General features: G+C 46.5%; 1 protein-coding gene across 1 annotated transcript in view; it reads right to left on the bottom strand.

Moving 5' to 3' along the window:
* The window catches only part of LOC125025576 (sporozoite surface protein 2-like), a 70,946-nt gene that overhangs the window by 1,543 nt on the left and 61,489 nt on the right, over positions 1 to 7,914 (bottom strand). The window lies entirely within an intron of this gene.

Raw genomic sequence — 7,914 nt, 5'->3', positions numbered from 1 at the left:
CAGCTCTCATCATCCACTTTGTTTCCCATCCCTCATTTTCTCTCGTCCTTCTTTGTTTCCTCTTTGTTTCTTCACCTCTTCCTCTTTACTTCCTCTATCCTCTTTCGATTTTTTTTTTTTTAGTTTAGTTTAGTTCATTCCTAGTTTTCTTTTCTTTTCTTTTCTTTTCTTTTTTCTTTTTTTGTCTTTCATTCTTAGATTTCGCTGATTTTTTTCTTTCTTTTTCATTCTCCCTTGCTGTCTTTCTTCTCTACCCTCTTCTTCCTCCTCCGATTCTTTCTCTTTCGCTTTCCTCCCTTCCCTTCCCTTACTCCTTCCTTTCTCCTCTCTATTTCTCCTTTCTTATCTCATCTTTCTTTCTCCTTCTTCTCCTCACCTTCCTTCCCTTCTCCACCTATTCATCCCTTCCTATTCTTATTTTCCTCCATTTCCCGTTCTTCCTTTCACTCCCTCTATCCTCTTTCTCCTTCCGTTTCTCATCCTCCCTTTTCTCCTTCTCTCATTTTATTTCCTTTCTTTCTTGCCTCCTTGCATCCTCGTCCCCTATCCGTCTCCTTCCTATCTTTCTTGATTCCTCCTTCTGTTCTTTTATTCTCCTCCTCCTTCCTCTTCCTTTTGTTCCTCCATCCCTGCCTATCCTCTTCCCTGCTCTCTATCTCTTTCTTCCTATTCTCTCTGTACTCCTTTTTGGTTTCCATCTATCCTTTACCTTTTATATATCCTCCTCCTCTATACCTCTTATCTATCCTCATTTCTCCCCATTCCTCCTCTTCCTTCTTCTTTCCTCCTCCTCCCTCCTTCCTTTCTATCCCATATCTTCTATTTCCTTTCTATTTCCTATCCCTTTGTTCCCTTTCCTTCTTCCTCCTCTTCTTTTGTCTATCCATACCGTCCTCTTTCCACGTTTAACATCTTCTTTTCCTCTTCCTTCACTTATCCTTCTCTCCCCTTCTTCCTCCATTTATCTTGTTCTCCTCTCCGACTATCCTTCTCCTCTTATCTACCATCTTCCTCTTCTTTCTATCCTTCCCTATATCCATCCTCTTCCTCCTCTCTCTTATCCACCCCTCTTCTTCTTCTGTCGATTCATCGCATATATCTATCCCTCCCCCCTCTCCCCCCTTCTATCCTCTCCTCTCCCTTCCCCTTCTTTCTATCCCCTTTCTCTTCTATTTACCGTCGCTTACATCTATCCCCTTTCCTCCATCTATCCTTCTCTCTCCTCCACGATTATCACTTTCTTTCCCATCCACCCTCTTTCGCTTGTATGTATCCACGCTTATATCCATCCTTTTTTCGCGATTTGTTTTCCTCTTTCTTCTTCCTCTTCTTCTTCTTCTCTTCCCATTTATCCTCCCGTCTCCTCCCAGCTTATCCTAGCCCTATACTTATTTTCTTCTTTCTCTATCTATCCCTTTCTCCCATTTATCTTCCTGTCTCCTACCCACCTATTCTTCTCCTGTCATTTATTCTCATTCCTCTTCTTTCTATCCTCGCTTACACCTATCCTCTTCCTCCATTTATCGTTCTCTTTCCTCCCCACCTATCCTTCCCATCCTTTAACCTTTTCCTCCTCTATCTATCCTCTTCCCCCCTTTATTGTCCTTTCTCCTTCCCACCTATTCTTCTCCTCTCATTTACCCCCCCCCCCCCCCTTTATCTTCCTCTCTCCTCCCCGCCTATCCTTCCTATCTCATTCATCCTCCCTTTCTTCTACCTATCCCCTTCTCTCCTCTCCGCCCATCCTCCACTCCTATCCTTCCTCTCTAACCTATCCTGCTCCTATTTTGTCTATCCTCTTCCTCCTATCCTTCTCTCTCCTCTCCTATCCTTCCCCTCTCATATCTCTTCTTCCTCTATCTATCTTCTTTCCCTCTTTCTCCTCCTATCTCCTCTCCGCCTATCCTTCCCAACTCTCGCTAGTCCTCCGCGCTGTGTCTATTATCACTCTATCTATCCTCTTCCCCTATTTATTCTCCTCTGTCTATCCCTCCTATTCTTTAATTCTCATCTATCCTCTTCCTCTTCTATCTATCCTCTTCCTTCCTTTATCCCCCTCTCTCCTCTCCGCCTATCCTTCCCCTTTCATATATCTTCTTCCTCCATCTATCTTCTTCTCCCATTTATCTCCCTCTCTCTTTCCCTCTCATTCTTTCCGTTTCATCTCTCCTTTTCCTCTTTTACCTTTCCTCTTCCCTCATTTATCCCCGTCTTTCCTACGCCTATCCTTCCCCTTTCATATATCTTCTTCCTCTATCTATCTTCTTCCCCCCTTTATCCCCTTCTCTCTTTCCCTCTCATTCTTTCCGTTTCATCTCTCCTCTTCCCTCATTTATCCCCCTCTCTCTTTCCCTCTCATCCTTTCCGTCTCATCTCTCCTCTTCCTCTTTTACCTTTCCTCTTCCCTCCTTTATCCCCTTCTCTCTTTCCCTCTCATCCTTTCCGTCTCATCTCTCCTCTTCCTCTTTTACCCCTCCTCTTCCCTCCTTTATCCCCTTCTCTCTTTCCCTCTCATTCTTTCCCTCTCATCTCTCCTCTTCCTCTTTTACCTTTCCTCTTCCCCCATTTATCCCCTTCTCTCTTTCCCTCTCATCCTTTCCGTCTCATCTCTCCTCTTCCTCTTTTACCCCTCCTCTTCCCTCCTTTATCCCCCTCTCTCTTTCCCTCTCATCCTTTGCGTCTCATTTCTCCTCTTCCTCTTTTACCTTTCCTCTTCCCTCATTTATCCCCCTCTCTCTTTCCCTCTCATCCTTTCCGTCTCATCTCTCCTCTTCCTCTTTTACCTTTCCTCTTCCCTCCTTTATCCCCTTCTCTCTTTCCCTCTCATCCTTTCCGTCTCATCTCTCCTCTTCCTCTTTTACCCCTCCTCTTCCCTCCTTTATCCCCTTCTCTCTTTCCCTCTCATTCTTTCCCTCTCATCTCTCCTCTTCCTCTTTTACCTTTCCTCTTCCCCCATTTATCCCCTTCTCTCTTTCCCTCTCATCCTTTCCGTCTCATCTCTCCTCTTCCTCTTTTACCTTTCCTCTTCCCTCCTTTATCCCCTTCTCTCTTTCCCTCTCATTCTTTCCGTCTCATCTCTCCTCTTCCTCTTTTACCTTTCCTCTTCCCTCCTTTATCCCCTTCTCTCTTTCCCTCTCATCCTTTGCGTCTCATTTCTCCTCTTCCTCTTTTACCTTTCCTCTTCCCTCCTTTATCCCCGTCTTTCCTACGCCGTGGTCCAAAATGGTAAGTCTTATCACTCGTCCTCTTTTTTTTCTCTCTCTCTTTCTCTCTCTTCTTCTTCTTTCTTTTTTTTGTGATCTATATTTTCTTTCTTTTTCAAACTCTCTCTCTCTCTCTCTCTTCTTTTTTATATTGGATGAAGAGGGGAGGAAGGGAGGGAGAGGGAGGGAGAGGGAAAGGGGGAGGGAGGGAGGGAGGAAGAGGGGGTCATTCATTTTTACATCGTACATATATATAAAAAAAAAGGGAAGGGGGGGGGGGGGAGGACTTTTGGTTACCTCCCTGGCTGACCACAATGGCCCAGCTAGGAGCGAAAAGGGGAGTGGAGGAAGGGGGGGAAAGAAAGGGAGGGGAGAGAAAGAGTGAGCGAGAGAGAGAGAGAGAGAGTATTCACTACAAGGACATGAATATGCAATGCAGCCTCGTCGATCTGATAGGGGGATGGGGGGAAGGGGAATGGGAAGGGGGATGTGAAGGGGATGGGGGGGTAGAGAGGAAGGGGAGGTGAGAAATCTCTTTTTCTTTTTTTCGTTTTCTCGTATTTTTTTTATCACGTTCCATCGGTCCACTTTCGCTTCGCCGTTGCCCGGTTGAAGGGGAATAAAAAGAAAAGAAAAAATAGTAATAAGATTGTCGAGGGGACGGAAGGGGACGAAGAAGAAGAAAAGATTAAATAGGAAAAAAAGAATCCCTTCGCTTTGCAATTCGTGGTGAAAAAAAAGTTGCATTGCATCGCCCTGCATCCCTTACCTTGCAAAAAAAGAAAGGGAGAGAGAGAAAAAAAAGATATATGCAACCTTCCATCTTGCCATCTCCTTGCAACGAGGAAGGGGAGGGGAGAGATCGAGAGAGAGAGAGAGAGAGACAGAGAGAGAGAAAGAAAGAAAGAAAAAAAAATGGAAAGAATATATGGCTGCATAGGTAAGAATGGAGTCCGGGGTAAAAAAAAACAGTAGCAAAAAGTTAGTCTTCTTCTCTCGCTCTCTCTCTCTCCCCTCTTTTTTTTTTTTTGACCCTTTCTTTCTTTCCTTCCGTCCGCTGTATACCTGTGAGGCCAGTCCGAGGGGGACCGAGAGGACTCATAGAGATCTCCGGTTCCCCTCCTTTCTCTCCGTTCTCGTTTTTTCCCCTTGCAAGTTGCAGGTTTTGCTAACGATTGCATAACAAAAAAAAATGGACAATGCACGTCCCTCCCTACAGGTTGTATGCACGTATTTTTGTCCTTCTCTCTCCCTCACTTGCCCTCGCCAAAAGGAAGAAAAAAAATCTTAGTTGTAATACATGTGATAGACAGGTCAGGTGGTGGCTACTGCAATTTCCATTCCGGAAAAAAAGGAGCGAGAGAGAGAGCCAAAGAAAGTTGGGATGCATTGCTAAAAAAGGGAAAAGGGGAGAGGGGGAAGATGATTCTTCCCCGTTATGAAATAAAAGAAAAGACAAAAAAACACAGAAAGACCATACTGTAAAAAATATACGGTATCCCTCTTTAAAAAAATAGTATCGGTGGGTCTTAAGCTGGTCTTCGTTGCACTGGATGGATTAGACGTGCATTGTCTGTCGGTGATTTTGCAAGGTGTTCCGGCAGAGGTGGCTGAGTCTCCCAAACCCCCTTGGAGAAGGAAGATCAGCATGGCGAACAGTACGGTGGCGATCAGGCATGGGAAGAGGAGAGAGAAGGAGGGAGGGGGAGAGAAGGAGGGAGTGAAAGAGAGGGAGGGAGGGAGGGAGGGAGAGAGAGGAGGAATGAGGCAATTAATATCAGGGATGGGAGGTTTTTTTAAAAGGTTAAAAGGTTTAGTTTGATTCCATTTGTTACAATGGATATTCTTGGTGGGACATAGTGTCTGTTTTATTTTGCTTCTAAGTTACCCCCTGTGTGCAAGGAATGGCCGGGGTTACCATCCACTGGCGGCGAGGGATTCGAACGCAGGTCAGCAAGATTGCTAGACGAGATCGCTACCGCTGCACCACACAGCACACAGAAGGAGAGATGGAGGGAGGAAGGGAGTGAGGAAGGGAGGGAGGAAGCGAGAGAGGGAGGGACAGAAGGAGGTCGGGAGGAAGGGACAGAGAGAGGGAAGGATCTACCAGCTTGGCACGTTCGCCGTGACCCTTCGGAGACCCGACTTTTTTCAGTTTTTTTTCGCTTCATCTTCCTTTTTTATCCCATTCTCCCTGCCCCCTATTTATCACTTTGCAACGGAAGGCCAGTACCGGTCGGCGAAGTCCGAGGGGGACCGAGAGGACTCATAGACATCTCCGGTTCCCCTCCTTTCTCTCCGTTCTCGTTTTTTCCCCTTGCAGGTTGCAGGTTTTGCTAACGATTGCAAAGCAAAAAAAAATGGACAATGCATGTCCCTCCCTGCAGGTTGTATACATGTATTTTTTTCCCCTCTCTCTCCCTCACTTGCCCTCGCCAACAGGAAGAAAAAAATCTTAGTTGTAATGCATGTGATGGACAGGTCAGGTGGTGGCTACTGCAATTTCCATTCCGGAAAAAAAGAGCGAGAGAGAGAGCCAAAGAAAGTTGGGATGCATTGCAAAAAAAGGGAAAAGGGGGAGAGGGGGAAGGAAACTAAAAGATTCTTCCCCGTTACGAAAAAAAAAAAAGAATAAAAAAAACACACACAGAGAAAGACCACACAATAAAAAATGCGTTATCCCTCTTAAAAAAATAGCATCGGTGGGTCTTAAGCTGGTCTTCGTTGTATTGGATGGATTAGACGTGCATTGTCTGTCGGTGATTTTGCAAGGTGTTCCGGCAGAGGTGGCTGAGTCTCCCAAACCCCCTTGGAGAAGAAAGATCAGCATGGCAAATGGTTTTTTTCCTTCGATATGCGAACAGTACATTGGCGATCAGGGATGGGAAGAGGAGAGAGAAGGAGGGAGGGAGAGAAGGAGGGAGGGAAAGAAAGAGGGAGGGAGAGAGAGGGAGGAAGGGAAGGAGAAAGAAAGGTTAGGAAGGAGGAAGTTAGAGAGAGAGGGAGGAAGGGAGGTAGGAAGAGAAAGAGGGAATGAGGGAATGACGATCAGGGATGGGACAAGGTTTTTATAAAAGGTTAAAAGGTTTAGTTTGATTCCATTTATTACAATGGATATTCTTGGTGTGACATAGTGTCTGTTTTATTTTGCTTCTAAGTTATCCCCTGTGTCCGAGGAATGGCCGGGGTTACCATCCACTGGCGACGAGGGATTTGAACGCAGGTCAGCAAGATTGCTACACGAGATCGCTACCGCTGCACCACACAGCACACAGGAGAGATGGAGGAAGGGAGTGAGGAAGGGAGGGAGGAAGCGAGGGAGGGAGGAAGCGAGAGAGGGAGGGACGGAAGGAGGTCGGGAGGAAGGGACAGAGAGAGGGAAGGATCTACCAGCTTGGCACGTTCGCTGTGACCCTTCGGAGACCCGACTTTTTTTTCAGTTTTTTTTTCGCTTCATCTTCCTTTTTTATCCCCTTCTCCCTGCCCCCTATTTATCACTTTGCAACGGAAGGCCAGTACCGGTCGGCGAAGTCCGAGGGGGACCGAGAGGACTCATAGAGATCTCCGGTTCCCCTCCTTTCTCTCCGTTCTCGTTTTTTCCCCTTGCAAGTTGCAGGTTTTGCTAACGATTGCAAAGCAAAAAAAAATGGACAATGCATGTCCCTCCCTGCAGGTTGTATACATTTTTACCCCTCTCTCTCCCTCACTTGCCCTCGCCAACAGGAAGAAAAAAATTTTAGTTGTAATGCATGTGATGGACAGGTCAGGTGGCTACTGCAATTTCCATTCCGGAAAAAAGAGCGAGAGAGAGAGCCAAAGAAAGTTGGGATGCATTGCAAAAAAAGGGAAAAGGGGGAGAGGGGGAAGGAAACTAAAAGATTCTTCCCCGTTACGAAAAAAAAAAAAAAAAAAAACACACACAGAGAAAGACCACACAATAAAAAATGCGTTATCCCTCTTAAAAAAATAGCATCGGTGGGTTTCTTAGTGGTCTTCGTTGTACTGGATGGATTAGACGTCATTGTCTGTCGGTGATGTTGCAAAGGTATTCCGCAGAGGGGCCAAGACTCCCAAACCCCTTGGAGAAGGAAGATCACAGCTTGGCGCAAAAGTTTTTTTTCCTTCGATATGAGAGCAGTACGGTGGCATGGGAAGAGGAGAGAGAAGGAGGGAGGGTAGGAGGGAAGGAGGGAGGAAAGGAGGAAGGAGGAGGAAGGAGGGAAGGAGGGAGGAAAGCTATGGAAAGGTGGGAGGTTGGAGGGTAGGAGGAGGAAAGGAGGAGAAAAGATGAGAAGGAGGAGTGAGAGGAGGGAGAATAAGAGGGGAAGAAAGGGGAAGTTAGGAGAGAGAGAGGGAGGAAGTGTAGTGAGGGAAGGGGGAATGCGTCAGGGATGGGTGAAGGAGGAGTATCGAGGGTGGGGAGATTTGAGAGGGAAGGGTAGGAAGAAGGTGAGGCAGGTAAGGAGAGAGGGAGGGAAGCGAGAGGAAGGCAGTGGACGGATGGATGGTCGCGGTGGAAAAATGGGGGGACAGAGGGGGGATGGAGAGAGTGTGAGAGTACGGGATCCGTATTGCATCTATCCAGCTTGCCAAGTTCGCGTGACCCTTCGGAGACCGAACTTTTTTTCAGCTTGTTTTCGCACTGCTTCTTCCTTTTTTATCCCCTTCTCCCTGCCCCATTATTTATCAACTTTGCTAACGGAAGGGCAGT

The sequence above is a fragment of the Penaeus chinensis genome, chromosome 5, assembly GCF_019202785.1.
Source record: "Penaeus chinensis breed Huanghai No. 1 chromosome 5, ASM1920278v2, whole genome shotgun sequence".
NCBI classification, from domain to species: domain Eukaryota; kingdom Metazoa; phylum Arthropoda; class Malacostraca; order Decapoda; family Penaeidae; genus Penaeus; species Penaeus chinensis.
Note: the sequence above shows the minus strand (reverse complement) of the source record. Positions and strands in the feature narration are given on the sequence as shown.